At 31.3% G+C, this 16,800-nt stretch overlaps 1 protein-coding gene across 15 annotated transcripts in view; it reads left to right on the forward strand.

Moving 5' to 3' along the window:
• Nucleotides 1-676: 676 nt before the first annotated feature.
• The window catches only part of LOC145276902 (uncharacterized), a 296,930-nt gene continuing 280,806 nt past the window's right edge, over nt 677-16,800 (forward strand). For all 15 annotated transcript variants that reach the window (XM_080128348.1, XM_080128358.1, XM_080128349.1 and 12 more), the window contains exon 1: nt 677-2,930. The gene's annotated coding sequence lies outside the window, so the exon portion shown is untranslated. The remainder of the gene's footprint in view (nt 2,931-16,800) is intronic.

A 16,800-nucleotide genomic window follows, 5' to 3' on the forward strand; every position in this document is an offset into this window, starting at 1 on the left:
CTATATCTCTACAAAGTGACCATTCATCCATGCATGGGCATTGTTGTCGCACGGGATGCTGCACCAACTATTAGCCCCTCTTAGACAGGGTTCAAAACGAAAAATCCCTAACCCTAACCAGATCTCTCACACACTATCTAGCAAGCTCTTGTTCTTGCCCCATTGCTGCAATATTGCATCTCTGTGTTTTACAAGTACTTTCACAAAATGTGTTCCAATGAACTTGCTGCACGTGCCCCCATCGACGTAAATATACCCAATCAACCTGAAAATCAGTAAAATTCCACCTCTTTATCAAAGAAACCACCAGATGCGGGATGGTTTTCTACTCTAATAGCTTATTTTCTTGTACTGCTAGCTTTTGGAATTTCCTCCCTGCTCCCTGTTTTCCTAACTGTACCAATGTGCAAACATTAAAAGGTAATGTGGACAAGCGTCTCGCTACAGGTATGATACAAATTCACAGCAGACCCTTTACATCTCAATGGCAATGCGTCTTTTTTTGGTGAATTAAAGTAAAATAAATAAATAAAATAAAATAAAAAGTATTAAAATAAATGTGTGTGTATTGATTATTGAAGAGACCAAATAAGTTTATTTAAAAAGCAAATAATTTGTCTCGTGTACAGACTTGTTTTCTTCCAAGTTTTATTAAGTTGCATTAACATGTAAGAATAAATTGAGTCACTCGGACAAGCAAAGAAACACGAGACACAGCGTACAGCGAGACTTTATTAGTATTGATTTATGCGCTCACCTACACAACACCTGAGAAGGGACCAAGCAAATTAGTTAATTTTAACAATAGTTCTTAGCTGACATTCACAATATTACATCTAAAAAAAATATATAAACATCTCAAAAGCTGGTTAATTAGTTATTCGTAAGCCGACTCAAATTCTAAAAAAGCAAAAGACGAAATTTGTAAGGTTGCCATCGTTAACCCTTTCAAATTGAAATGGCAGGTAACGCGTATGTTTTACTAAAACAAACAATCGCTTTGTTTGAAAGGTAACACACACTCACACACATTTGCAGTCACACACATAAACGAATGCAATTAATTATAGAGGTAAATAAAATGTTAAGATATGGATTTAACCATTACTTTACTATATATAAAAAATCATATTTATTTAGAAAACGACGCAAGCACTCAAACTTGTCTATTACTTATTTCAATGTACAAACAAGACAACACAGCTGCTGATAATAACCATGTAAAGCATAAGCATTTTTTTTTTGTTGTTGTTACATTGCTTAGTAGTAGAAAGGAAATATTGCTCGAAGTAAGTATAAAAGGATCGGATCGCATAGAGTTTTGCTTGCTGTTATGTTGTACAATAATTTCTTCTTCCCTAAATAAAATTAAAAAAAAAAAAGCCGCACTAAAAGAACCCTTCCCCCTGATGACACAACGTCGGTTTTTAACGAGGGAAAAATCTAGCCCCCAAAACGAGCACCCTGGACGGAAGCAAAAATACCTGTTCGGTTCGGCATTCCCTCACAAAGGGGAGCGTTTCGCCGTTTCAGATGACAGACAATACATCATCATTTTTAGAGAGAGCGAACTTTGATTCTAGCTCAAATACCTACAGCAAGGTTAGACACAAGGTCAATTAATAGTGGGTATCCAGTTCCCCTCAAACGAACACTCACACGGCTGCCATGTGGGTTCTATCGGCATTCCCTCATTCCCTGGGAGACAAGTTATACATTCCGCCTCTCTTCGAAAGGAGCAACACGAAAGGAGCGATAAAAACCCTTCGCAGCTCCCGAACGAAAAAAGGTAACGCCTGGGAGGATGGCCTCCTCAGACAGAACAGATGCCGCAATTTGACTTGAGCCCGAAGACCGATTAAAATGTACTTATGTAGAAAAGGGTCAACGATCATACTTGTAATATTAGTTGGTAGCGAACGTGATATTAGTAAGGAACGAACTTAACTGCATCTCCTTATTTTAAAGCAAGCGATCATCATCAATAGTAACAAGGGCAGCAACTACTGCTATCATCACCATTAACATTAGAACTGCCTGCATTTGTCTACCGGAGCAACATCAATGATACCCACAAGGGAAGAGGAAAGGGAGATTGATGAATTGTATTACCCTTACGTTGCTGTGGGGTGGTAGTAATTACAATGTAAGAAGAAGAAGAAGAAAACGGGTTGAGCAACAACAACAACAACAAAACAACTTAATAAGGAATGGTAATTCTTCCTCTTCTTTTTTTAACAGTGCAGCAGATTAGCCTGACAGTGCAGAAAAGGGGAAAGAAGGAGCTCCACTGTCATGATATTTCCCCCCCGTAAAGGAGGAGTGGTTTATAACTGACCGTTAACCGGGAGTGGACAAAACGAGCGAGAAAAGAAGAAGAGGAAAGTATTGACCAGAAAATCCCTTTTCTACCGTTATAGAGTGTTTAAAAAATAATTAAAAAGAAAAATATATTAAAAAAATAGTAGTTGGCTGGAAAAAAAAGAAAAAGAAAAGAGGAATGCATACTTTGTGATTCTCATTTTTCGTCACTATTTTTAAAAAAAAAGCAACAATGATAAATAGCTAAAAAAAAAATATTTTTTTGAAGTCGATTTTATTTTTGTATTCTTTTAAACATGTATCATTCATTACCGCTGCGCTGTGCTGGTTTGATTTGTAAAAACCATTTGAAGTTGTCGGTTAAGAAGAACTATTAGTTGGCATTAGTAAGTAAAACTACTACTACTACTCATGGTCGTAGTAGTCGTCGTCAACGAGAGTCCGTCAGCAAATTGTAAACTGCTTGCACTGCGAACGCCTCAATAACGATTTCTCTCTACAACAAAACATAACTAATATTAATTCTTTGACTTTCGATGTCATTCCATTTTATTTTACCAAAACTACCAAGATGGGATTTATTTCAAACGTCAACAAACTGTGAAAAGGTGAGTCGATTTTCCACGTTCGTTTATGTATTCAGGGGAAACGAAAGAAAACACAAAAGGGATCATCACATAATCACGCCGAGAAAAGAAAGCGTAACAATGATGTTGCATGCAGGTATACATATTCGCCTCTCTCGTCCTCGAAAAGCATTACTATTTATCTTTTTATAACTTCAATATTTTGAATTAAGATTACGGCACCTTTGGAAAAAAGAAGAAGAAAAAAAAGTGATATGGTTTTGTTTTATTTTCTCACGAAAGTACTCTTTTTGTCTTGTTAAATAATTTTGTTTTGGGAAGACCGGAGAAGAAGGGTGAAGTTTCTTTTCTCTCAAATCAACGACTATATTTTGTCGTAAACTTAATGTTTTATTAGTCATGTAAATGATTTTTTTTAACATTTTAAAATCGTTTGAAATTTCTTCTTTTTTTTTTATTATTCTGACAAACATTTTTATCAACATACTTTGCTTTTGTTGTTTCGTGTGACTTGTGCTATTCGTAATCTACTGTTAAATTCCATCTGCTACAAAAAATAAATGATTAAATAAATAAAACATTTAAAAGCATTAAAATTTGAATTCTGAATTTATATAAATAAAAATCCGCCTGTGCTCTTCATTTTTGGCAAGTGGGCGAAATGACTGACATTTTACGTTATTTCATTGGCGATGTAAGCTTTTCTGTTTTATTTTAATTTAATTTATTTTAACTATATTTTTGGTTGATTTATTTGATATTATTTTTTATTTCGTCGATTATTTTATAAAAATCGTGTTCAAGAATTATCGCGTAAATCTCAATTCTCTCAGTTTAAATTGGTTAGTTTTAATATTTGTGGTTTGATTCGCTTACGATTGTCAAAGTAATGTCAATTAATTGCAGATACTCTTACGTGCGCGTGCATTTTGGAATTTTAATTAATACCGATTTGACTTATGAAGTTTGGAACGGGGTTAAACTTTTAATAAATCTGTTTCCTCTACAACACGAAAAATAAATATAATTTCGATTTACACTTTAATTTTGAAGATATTAGACGCTTCTAACAAAACAAATGCAGTGAGGTTGATAAATAAAAACAAAACTAGAAATGTCGCCTTTTGACAAATGTATTTTAATGTTTAAATTATTAGAAATTCGTTGTTTCATAATGATTGATTTATTTCAATCAAACCGACATTTTAAAATGTTAAATAATCGCACAATGATAATTTTGATTCGAGAGGGGGGAACGTTAAAAATGATTAATTTTACAAAATATTTCTGTACTTTTGAAACATTAAATAATAAAAAAAAATCATTACAGAATATTATTGCTCTGAGATGTTCAAAATTCATATAAAATCTTTGGTTCAATTTCCAAGTTTTGTATAAAGAACACAGAATTCTCACATTAAAATTAGTTTTAATCCACGTTGCTTAAAAAAAAAAAAAAAAAAAAAAAAAAAAAAGGAGGGTTGAACATTTTCTGGAGTGAAAATCAACCGAGAATCATTTATCCTAAATTATTCTTTTGAAAAAAAAAAAAAAATATCGAAAAAATTTGTAAACTGTTTTTCTTTCCAAATTTCTCGGAGAGGAAGGTATCTTAGCCAACAGGTTATTTTCGTTGGTTTTATTATTTGGACATTAAAATTTAAAACAATGTCAACTAATTTTATTGAATCATTAAATTTGATTTCTATCACTGTGAGTGATTGCGTTGACGGATTGTATTTTGTAGCAAGAAACAAAACAAAATTAAAAGTAATGAATAATAATTAGAGAATGGGACATATATGAACGTAACGTTCATTGAACGTTTACAGTTTTGGGCGTGAAGATTTGGAAATTCAAAAAAATCAACTGAATATTATTCGGTTTGTCTTCTTAAATTGTACAAAACAAAACAAAAAACAAGGACTATTAGTCTATGATGCATAACAGCAGTTTTAAAGAAGGCGGAATGTCGACCTTTAAAGTGTTTTATAATGAACAGCTGTCAGCCTAAAAAAATCATTTTTATAGATTTATTCGTTGCTGTTGGTTGTTAACTTAAAGAAAATGAATAGTCCGTAAATACAGATAACACTGTCGAAAAGTGGCATACACATTTGATAACAATGATTTTTTTTTGTTTTGCCATTTCCTGTAGTGCAGATCTATAACGGGATACATTTTTAAAAGCCATAATTGTCCCTCTCTGAAGAAGACATGTTTTGTTTTGTGAACCCTTTTCCATCTGATACCGATCCTAGCCATTGCAGTGATCGGAAACGGAAGAAAACTGTATTATTTGTGTATTCTTTATTCAATAATATAATAAAATATAATAATCAAATGACTGGCATTGGTTATTAATTAAATCCATTTTTTGTTTGGGAATTGTTTTGGTAGTCGGCGTTAACCGTTTGAAAACTACGGTTTCTAAATTAGAAATGACATCACTTCCCCCTTTTTTTTTTTTTTTTTTCAGCAACCGCAGTAGTTATCTTCCCTCGATCTCTTTACAAGGTTTCTTATTTTAAGGTTTTTATTTTTACACTTAAAGAAATATATTCACGTTTTACAACATTATTGAAATACCCCCACGACCCACACCCTCAATCTCAGATTTCATAATTTTTAAGCCAGTTCAAAAGTTGAAATTAAAATATATTATGCGCTTTTTTATATTTTAAAAATTTTAACTGGAGAAAAATTTTAAATCTGTAAGTTTTAATTTTTGTTTTCCTTCGATGTAATTTCATTCTAAATTATCACGAATATCACTTTTGATATTACATAAAAATATTCAACTCTCAGCTATTATTCGCCTGCTGCTACTAAACTTAACAAAATGAAAACCTAAAAGAAAAAAAAGATTTTAAAATTTTCATGCCGTATAGGCTTAATCTTAACTATTTTCTATAAAAGGGCAAGCCAATCTGTAACATTATGTGCGGATTAAAAAGAAAGGAAAAAAAAAGATTAAGTAACATTGTGCCACGATCAGGGCGTTCAGTAGGATCACCATGAGCACGATGGGTTCTCTTTGAAAATCGTAACAGTTAAACATTAACATTTATTTATTTTCTTAATTCATTAATGAAAAAAATCACTTAAATTATCAAACTCAACTTTAACACTAACGGGACAACGCTTTTTATGCCCAGTCAATCAAGGGTTTTCCTCACGTGACTCGAATTAACCAAGCTTCGACAATCATTTGAAAGTGAAGGAAAATCGTCTGCTTTGAATATATAATGTTAATTTTTACTTTTAAAAATAGAAGTTAGGTTCAAGTGTAATATCTGTTCTAATACTATACTTCATCTTTTTGGGAAGATGAATTTTCCGCACATTAAAAACCAACTACCTAACTTTGCCCTCGTAGGGAGCTAAGAAACATGAATGGTGAATAAGAGATAAAATGTTTAACGCAATGTATTTTAGAATTGTTTAAGAAATGAATAAGAACAAATTATATATTAATTAATCAACAATTTATTAAAAACAAATTATAACATGTATTTTTCAACTCCACAAAAAGTGGTATTCTGGATTGAGACAAAAATAAAAATTGATTTTTTCTTCACAAGACAAAAGATAAAGTATATCAGACCAGATACTACACTTTAACGTTAATTCTATTTTGGAAAAAAAAAAGTATTGTAAAATTGGGAAATATTCAGAGCAGATATAAAAATAAACACCGGTTTTATAGTTGAGTCAGATCAGCGGAACCATAAGCACGAGTAAAGAACCAGATGATGTAACCTGGGCATCAGCTAGAGCAGTTCTCAGTGGGATGAAGCAGCCGAAACATCAGCAGTTGACAGGTGATGATTGAACCAGGTGGTGAAAACATGTGGACTGGTGAAGTTTACCCAACTTACAACAAACGTCCTGTTGCTAAACAAAAAAAAATAAATAAATAAATCTGGCTCATTATTTGAAATGGTCCATAGGCATCAGATGCAGTTCGATATTTGAAGAGTGATTGGTGTGAGTTCGTTGGGGCAATTTTGAATTAGTTATTTGTTAAAAGAATAATGATACAACTGAAAAAATTAAGTACAATTTTGATGCTAAGATAAAGTGCCGAGCATCTGGTTTACAAAGCAGATTGGATGTTATTTAGCATGAATAATTCAGTTCCCCAGAAAGGGCATTCTGGAAGGTTATAAAAATAGCCTGGATCAAATCCATTCGCATTCCCTGACAGGAGTGCCTTGCCTCGCCTCACATAATGTGCAATAATGCAATTTCTTCTTCTGAAGGAAGAGGTAATGCCTGGAAAAATTACGTCCTGAAATTGAGCAAGACATGTCCCTCTGTTTTTTTTTTTTTTTTTTTTTTTGTTTTTGCTTGTTTACTGAGCATATCTAGGCATGGAATCAAAGGTAAAGGTCATCGATAGTTGTATCCGATAACAGGTAGTGGCAAGATCTAAATGGGCCATGGGAGTAACAGTAATTTACCTTTTGTAATGGAATATACTTAATATTTTTTATTTAGTTGAATTAATTAAACCAAAAGAAAACGAAGTTGCAATGAAAGATAAGTCGTCATCTCTGTTTAACATATCCGGTTTGTTAATAAAGAATGCCAAGTTGTAAACTGGCCACGACAGATGTACACATTTTACAAAGAAACATTTAATTTTTGTTTTTTCTTATTCCTTGCTTACAATAGACTTACTTCTAGGTTCGTTTTAATATGCATCATCATCATCACCATCATGTTTAACATGCTGCCATGTGTTGGACGTTTTTTTTTTTTTAGAAATTGACTTTCAAACCAACCTATCTCTGACCAGGTCTTTATTTATCCTTTCTCTCAAATCCATTCTTATCACTTCTTATAAAAATAATACTGTACGAATGGTAATATGTAAAAATTTATAAGAGTGTAATATTGAACTATATTAATTCTTTAAATGGTGTAATTGTATGAAAAATATTGAATGTTAAAAAAACAACTTAATAAAAGGGTATCAGTTATCCTAGTTCTAGTTTGATATATTTCATTGTTGAAATACCCATTCCAGGATGGGTTCACAATAATTAGACACAATTAAAACTATTTTTGTATAAGTACAAATAAGTACCAAAAACACTGATATGATGAAAGTTTGAAAAAAATAGAGATTACATAACTTGTAAAAAAAATGTTGTGGAAATTTAAATTTTTATAGAATGAAGCTCTTCTATTAATAGGTTTTAACAATGATCATAATTTTTTAAATTGTTGGAATTTATATAATGTTCTATGTGCAAGTATTAGAAAGGTTAAAATCCCAATAAAATCAGAAGTAATAAAAATTTGAAGAGTGGAGGGCATCTCGCATAAGATGTCTTTTTAAAAAGTACAATATTTAAATGTAATGAAAACCATTTACTGCTATTAAAAAAACTGAAAATACAATTTATACAACTAAAGTGATGTGCATCGAAAGGAGTTGTGTGTTTATTAGAGATGTCTTGAAATGATAAAATTCCTGAGAATGTATTTAATTTTGTATAATGTAACTGAGATTGAAAAAACATTTTACAATTGAGTAAAACAATTAGGGTTAAGTTTCATGTTCCTCTTACGAGGCTGCTTTTATGAAATAAAAAGAATAAATATGACACCTTTAGGACGATAACAATAAGTATATGATAATTCTTATCAAATGTTATATTCATAAATCTACTAAGTAAAAATAGTAGAAGGTAGACAAACGGTTTTCATCGTGCAAACGTCAAAGTATAAATGTAAGTGAATATATTTAATGTTTTTATGAAATTCACATTGTTTTTTTTTCATTTTTTTCTGACTTTTTACATTTAAAAGACAACTGATCCCTTTTTTAAATATTTTTCTAATCTTTCATTAAAAAAAAATGTTAAAATACAAATTATTGTAAAATAAACTGAAGGGATTCACAATCTACAGAATGGCCTAAAATTCTTTTATCCTTTTCAAAAACGTCGTAACAATAGAGGAACAAAGAATATAGCAATACAGAATGCATGTCATGGATTCAGTTTATTTTACTTTAAGAACATTAAACAAAGAAAACTCAAGAAGTAGAATTGTACATTTATAAAGAGAAAGGATTTAATTTCGTTTACATCCCAATTTTAACAAAATCACCTACCAGACTAAATCACAAGTTGACAACATAAGGATAGGCCAAAGTCTTAGCTGGACTTTTCCATATTGTATGTAGAGTTTCGAAAGTTATGCCATGGTCACGTTGATAATTCAAAAATTATCTGATCAGGCTGAAATCTGCATGGTAATTACTGTTATCAAAGAGCATCATATCTATACATCAAATTTGAAATTTGTGTCAAAATTTTGACAAAACTTTTGAAATATTGTCAAAATTTTAACCATGATCAAACTTTTCAAGGTTACATAAAATGTAAGACTTAATTGGCTGGGCTAAATAATGGGTCTCTATGAGAAACAGCATCAAAGTTATCACCAAAAGTGTGACTTTCACCTTTTCCATGACATTGACCTTAATATAAATATCTGTTAGACCATGATTGATATTTTGAGCAATGTGGAGGCTAGGCTGTACGCCAACAAACATAGCAACAACTAACAATGGACCTAACTAATAAAACAACAACCTTTAGGCAAAATTCGACTTTATTCATTAACACAATATATCATTCTAGGGTTATACATTGATTCCAACATTTTTCTATCAATTCAATGACTTTTTTGTAGAACGTTTTATCTTTGGCCTTGAAATACACCAGAGTTTCTAATATCATTTCTGCATTGGAACTTAATCTCTTCCTATGGTGTATTCTTTTGAGATCTACTGTAGGCCAGATCTAGAGAATAGTGTGTGTGCGCAGGAGCAAATCAAAGTGCAATTCATGTAGTTTTGCTATTGTAATGGTTAACTTATAACTAGGGCTATTACAAGAGATTATTCTTATCATTGTTTTGACTCTAGAGTATATATCGGACACAGGTAGACACAGTTAATCAATCAAAAACCACATCATTCTATATAAAACATATAAGATATTAACTGATGTATACTCAAGAGTCAAAATAATGAAAAGAATATTCTCTTATCATAGCCCTAATTATAACACAGTGCATTGTCTTGAATATCCTACTTATAACACAGTGCATTGTCTTGAATATCCTACTTATAACACAGTGCATTGTCTTGAATATCCTACTTATAACACAGTGCATTGTCTTGAATATCCTACTTATAACACAGTGCATTGTCTTGAATATCCTACTTATAACACAGTGCATTGTCTTGAATATCCTACTTATAACACAGTGCATTGTCTTGAATATCCTACTTATAACACAGTGCATTGTCTTGAATATCCTACTTATAACACAGTGCATTGTCTTGAATATCCTACTTATAACACAGTGCATTGTTTTGAATATCCTACTTATAACACAGTGCATTGTCTTGAATATCCTACTTATAACACAGTGCATTGTTTTGAATATCCTACTTATAACACAGTGCATTGTCTTGAATATCCTACTTATAACACAGTGCATTGTCTTGAATATCCTACTTATAACACAGTGCATTGTCTTGAATATCCTACTTATAACACAGTGCATTGTCTTGAATATCCTACTTATAACACAGTGCATTGTCTTGAATATCCTACTTATAACACAGTGCATTGTCTTGAATATCCTACTTATAACACAGTGCATTGTTTTGAATATCCTACTTATAACACAGTGCATTGTCTTGAATATCCTACTTATAACACAGTGCATTGTTTTGAATATCCTACTTATAACACAGTGCATTGTCTTGAATATCCTACTTATAACACAGTGCATTGTCTTGAATATTCTACTTATAACACAGTGCATTGTCTTGAATATCCTACTTATAACACAGTGCATTGTCTTCGTGAAAAAGTAATTTTTTCTTTTGTTGTTGCTTTTAGTGATTTCTTTCAAACCTTGCGTATCCTAAAATATGGAGGCCTAAACAGACAACTTTCATTTGCTGCTGTCTACTCAGCCGACTTCTGATTTGAATCTGTAGTGAAATGATTGATCTGTGTTTCATTCATTGTCACATATTGATGCAAAAACTCCTTTTTTTCTCGTTGAAATAGTTGCAAAAAATACTCTAATCATCTGTGTTTTTGATCAACAAATGCGACATTCATTTTGAACACAACTTTTTCATTTACATGTGTTCATACAAAATGATAAATACACTGCCTTCAACTCCTCTACTATCTCCTGCAACTTTAGTTTACGCCGACCAAAACTAGTTTATGGACATTTTTGTTTTCCAGAACAACTGCCAAATTTGGGCAACTTGAGTGTTCAGCATCATTTGTGTCTGTACAACTGTGTTTTAAGTTAGCATATCATCTCTTAACTATTTTGTTAATTGGAACAGTCTCAATACCACTTATCAAGCTATTGCTTTGCTTGAATGTAATGTTTTATCAACACAAAATTCAGATTTTTCTATTGTTTTGAAAATTTGCAACAGTAGCTTTACTGTCATTTGTCAAGTAATAATCCAAATGGGCTCAAATTTTGACATGTGCCTCTTGAAGTTTAATAGTTTACTATTAGCATTTGTTGAAATTCCATGGAATGATGTTTTAATAAAGCTGATATTTTTCTGGATAGCAAAACCAATAACACAGCAATATAAGTTTATTAATATTTCTATGAAAATAGTGTCCATTGTATTTTAAATATAGAACCGACTCAAATGAAATAAATTAAGTACTAATAAATACTCTGAAAGTGATATTGTTCTACATAGTTCAATACAACAAATAAAATCATATTGTAAGAGACAATCTTTAATTTAGTCCAGAACCTCTTGGCAGACAATGTTCTTTTCTGCCCTGTTTCTTTTGAATGTTCCCTTTTTATGTAATGTTTCACTGACTTCTTTGTGAAGAACTGCTGCACATTGAAATTATTACAAGTTACTTTCTCACACCATTACAACAATGATCATATATTATTGCAATGATATTCGAAAATGAGGCTACATCAAAGAGAAGTCACTCTTATATTCTTATCCAGGGTTGCCAGATTGACCTTTTTAAAGCCAAATTTTGTGAGTTTGGCATGTTTTGAAGTAGTTTTACCTTCAAATATTGTATTTGGCTTTTTTCACAGCAAAACATTTTTTCTTTGTAATTGATTGAAAATAGACAAGATTTTTTTTTTTTTGAAACTATTAGCTCGTTATAAGTTGACAAAATGTTTGAATTTTTTCGATAAACAATTAAACAGTCTATTAGGACTTTTTTTTAAAGTCAAATTATATTTTTGAATTGACTGACAAGTAATTTGTTTTAAAAATGAAAGTATTGCAAAGAGGAAAAAAAGGACAAGAGAAAGAAAAGGAACAATAAAATTGTCCTTTTTTTTCAATCTTTTTTCTTTGGAGATTACAAAGTATACGCCTTTGATGTTAATTTTTGATAAACAATTTGTGAAAATGATAATGTGTTCACGTTAACAACATATCTAAAGGCCACATACGTTCTAAGAAAATATTGAAATGTATATCTCATAAAATTAAATTGAACAGTTAGATTTAATGGGTTTATAAAATGTAATGTTCATAATTAAGTGAAATAAATACAAATAAAATGAAAACCACTTCCCCCTTTCAAAGGGTGCAAATTTTACAAGCATAGAGGCATTTTTAAAAACAAATTTTATGCTGAAAATAACCTACATATTCCTTTTTTTTTGCAACAATTTTTAAGATTATGAAAAACATTTTTGAAAACAAAGGTGGATTCAGTTTGCTATGCTAGTTTAGCATAAATTGACCATCTATGTGAGCGAATGTCACCTCCTACTACTTGGGGATCAACTTACGTCAAACTTGCATAGCAAACTAACCTCTCCTATACTAACTAAATCTTAAACAAGTTAGTTTAAAATTGTTTTTTAATAATCATAGCATCAGTGGTGTCAGAAAAATTCAGAAATTTTGACAAGGAAGGATAATTCTGAATTTGGTAACTATGAATTAGCGGATTGCAATTAAACCATGCAAATGATTTACAATGGAACTGTAATCACAATTTTGATTTAATGTTATGAATTAATAAAAAAAAACACTAACATATGTAAAAATATTAAAATTACATAGTCAATCATTTGGAAGCTGTACTAATGTTTTTTTTTATTTAAAATTCTGGTTAAAGTATCCATAAAAGACATTAAAGCATCATTGTTTGTAGAAATACATTGCTTTTAAGATAAAAAAAAAAAAAACACCATAGAGTCTGAACTTTATCATTTTTAAAGAGAAGATGATTCCATTAAGTTTTGTATTTCTGCTGACATCGCAGAGGTTGGTGCTAAGTAGACAAGCTCTGAAGTGAATGGTAACATGTTTCATATGGGTATATGACAGTGGCCTGAAATTATTTCATCTTTTATCTAGTAATTCTTTGACATTTACAAAACAATACTGATGGCTTTGTTCATGTAATTTGCAAGATAGAAATCTGCCAGTGATTTTACCTAAAAAAATCGTTCTAGACTGAAGCAATTTCATATTTTTCTCTCAACCCAATTTATCACTTTTTAGGGAGCTAAATTTTCTGTGGCAAACTTGCCCTCGTGGGGAGACAAGTAAATAGGGATTTGAAATTCTGTTAAAATGTTTCTTTTTGTATAAAACGAATGTTAAATGTTTTTTTCGTTGCAAAAAGTTCTAAGTATGTAATAAAAGTATTCTAATGATTTTATATCTTTTGACATTTCTTTCTCCAACAAATTCATAAACATGGAAACTCAAAATCAAAGAACTGCTACCAAAGTCTGGATGTGAAATCTTTCAATTCGTTATTTCATTCATATCTAATTGAACTCTACACTTTCAAAGTTTTTTCAACACTTACATAGAATTGCATACACACAGTTTATAGTCATGATTTTTTCTGTAGGAGGCTCGACTCAGACGAAATGTTTTGGAAAGTTGATCGCTCCTGAGTACTATCCTGATGCCATATGGATTATATTCATACTGATATTTTCTGATTGCTTTTCTTTTTTTTTAAATCAGACAAACGCTTGACATATATATATAATCAGACTGTGACATTCTTGGTGGTGTCCTTTGATGTTTAATTCAGATTTCTAGGAGCTGATCTCATTCTCTCTAGATAGTTGTTTAACTGGAAGGTTTCTTTTAGACTGTCCATCTCCTTCATTTCTCAATGTTTTAGCCAATCTACAATTTCTTTCTTTATATCATATGAATGGTGGGAGTTAAAATTAAGATATTGTCCAATGAAAGTTTCGATATATGAAGGACCTGAACCTCCTGATCAATTTAAGTTATCAACACATCTAGGAAGGATAATTTGTTATATTTCTTTTTCTTGTTCAACTGTATAGATGAAAAGGAGTTTACATGCTCCTGATGAGGCTAGAGTATGAATGTGCCATCGATGTATTGCAACGACAGTGATGGCTTTAGTGATGTGGGGTCTAATACCAGTATCCCATAAATAGATTGGCCAATACTGGGGACAATGGTGATCCCCATAGTTAACCCTTCTTCCTGCCAATATATATCAGATCCCATTACAAAGTGTCCGATTATCTATTCGGATACATTGGCATTCCCCTAATGAAGTATATGAAGTTAACATTTCTTACTACTATCAGTTTTATAAGAAAGTGTATTCATGGCTAGGCTTACTACATCTAGACTCACCATCCGGTTGAGAGCATTATTGATTTTTCCATGAATTTTACCGGAATCTTTTACATAAGATGGTGATTTGCCTGTGAATAGATTGATTATATCTAGCAGGAATCTGCTCGATGGATCGCATGTTGAATCTCAGGCGCTAACAATGGAATAATTACTTAAGACTTCTAGTAATGGCTGATAGAATGAGAATAAGTTACCACTATTCCTGAATTTGACAAAGCACCTGTGAAGAAGATGAAGGATTACATTGACCAAAATGTAATAACATTTAAAATGAGAACAGTAGTTTGAGTATTCCAAATAAAATAAAAGGTTTGTAATACTTGAAAGTTTTAAGTATTTTGTCGTTTTTAAGCAAATAAAATCAATTTGTCTACGTTTCCTCACCCATAGTATTAAAAAGGAGATAATAGCTCCCACACGCAATATCGGATTCAAAATATTTAAGTTTTTGTATCGTCATGTTAAATTTTATGTGTATTGTAACATATTTTTGTTCTTTCCTTTTCTAGGGCGGTGGGGATTCTATTGTTACTTTGATTTAAAGTTAATGGAAGGGTTAAGGGAGGGTTTTTTGGGAAAGAGGGAGTACCCAGACTTAAGGTTAGTGGTAGGATTAAGGGAGGGTTGTTGTTTTTCAATCCTCTCCCAAACATAACATTTATCTCTAAACCATAAATATTAAGCTCCAATTTTTCAAAATCCGATACCCTAAAAAGTTTTGATTTTTCTGATTCCCAATTCTGATTAATTGTCCCAACACTAGTTTCTATCACTTTCAGAATTATATTTTTCACATCAAAAAATATGATTCACATAATTAAGCTTTTTATTTTATTGAGAAATTATTCTATATTTATTTTTCATAACTGTTCAAGAAATTTAAGAGATATGGTTTTTGAAATTGGTGTATTCTCCGATAAACCATTAAAAAAATTGGGTGTATAATCACACGCCCTCAAATTCTAATAGAAACATAGACATCTAAAATAAGTTTTTGCTCAAATTTTTTTTAAAGAATATAATTTGCTAATTTTGACATTTTTCTTAACACCTCTGTTTTTGTATGTTTATAACTCTCATCCTAAATTGAACAGAAGCATGAGATATTTGTGCCTTTGCATAGAGAATACTTAGCACTACAACAGTCCATTATTGCAGTAGTATGTGTCCTTAAAAATGTGAGAGTAATTTGAAAATTTGTGGGCAGTAGCCAATTACTATTTTCTTCTCCTATGTCTGAATGTTTTGCATTTTAAATGTTCAAAGACAAGGAGTGTTAGAAAAAATTTCAGAATTAGGGGAAGTTGTAACCCCGCCCAAATTTAAAGCTTGAAAAGAAAGCGGTTTTCATTTCTGGTGATTACATTTCCATTATGATTTGTCCGAAAATTATTTGTCTGAAAATGTACCCATTGTTATAACTTCTCACCTAATATAGACTTAAATTTCTATAATAAATTCATTCAGTTATAAATAAATTCAGTTATTGCTAAAAAACAGGAGGAGTGCTTACAAGTATTACTACTACCCTTTGCAGTTGCTTTAAACATCAATGTTATATGGTATCACCAGACTATGTGTTAGACAGAAGAAGGGGCCTGAGAGATACCAAAATCTAATTGGTTGAACAGGATTACATGTTAGGCAAGACCAGATTATATTCGGCAATTGTGTAACAGCAGTGATTTGTATCGAGGAGGAGGAGGGAGGGAGTCTATCCTCGGGTCCATTTGGATAAGAAAATAATTGAAACCTAAGAATTTATGAAGTAACCAAAAAAAACAAAAAAAAAAAAACAACAAACAAACAAAGATGATGGGTTTTCAGAATTGAATAAATTTATATTATGAATATTCAATATTGAACACATTCACCCATTCGTTAGAAGCCAGTTTTGAGAGGGTGAAAAAAAACAAGATGGCAACCAAGATCTGGTCACCACATGAAGTCAAGATAACAGATAAAAATCTGAAGACTATAATTGGTAAAGAATATCTTATTGCATTCTAATGGGTTACTGTGATCAGTGTTGGTTGCAAAAGATATGTTGTCATGGAATCAGCTAAGCTGATCCATAATCAGATTCAGTATGATGCTTGGAACTTGTTAATATATATTTCCTTTTTCTTGTTGAAGCTTGTCTAGATTGAATTAGCAACAAAATCTTAATGC

Source organism: Euprymna scolopes, chromosome 5, assembly GCF_053919585.1.
Source record: "Euprymna scolopes isolate OS-2025 chromosome 5, ASM5391958v1, whole genome shotgun sequence".
In the NCBI taxonomy this organism is placed as follows: Eukaryota; Metazoa; Mollusca; class Cephalopoda; order Sepiida; family Sepiolidae; genus Euprymna; species Euprymna scolopes.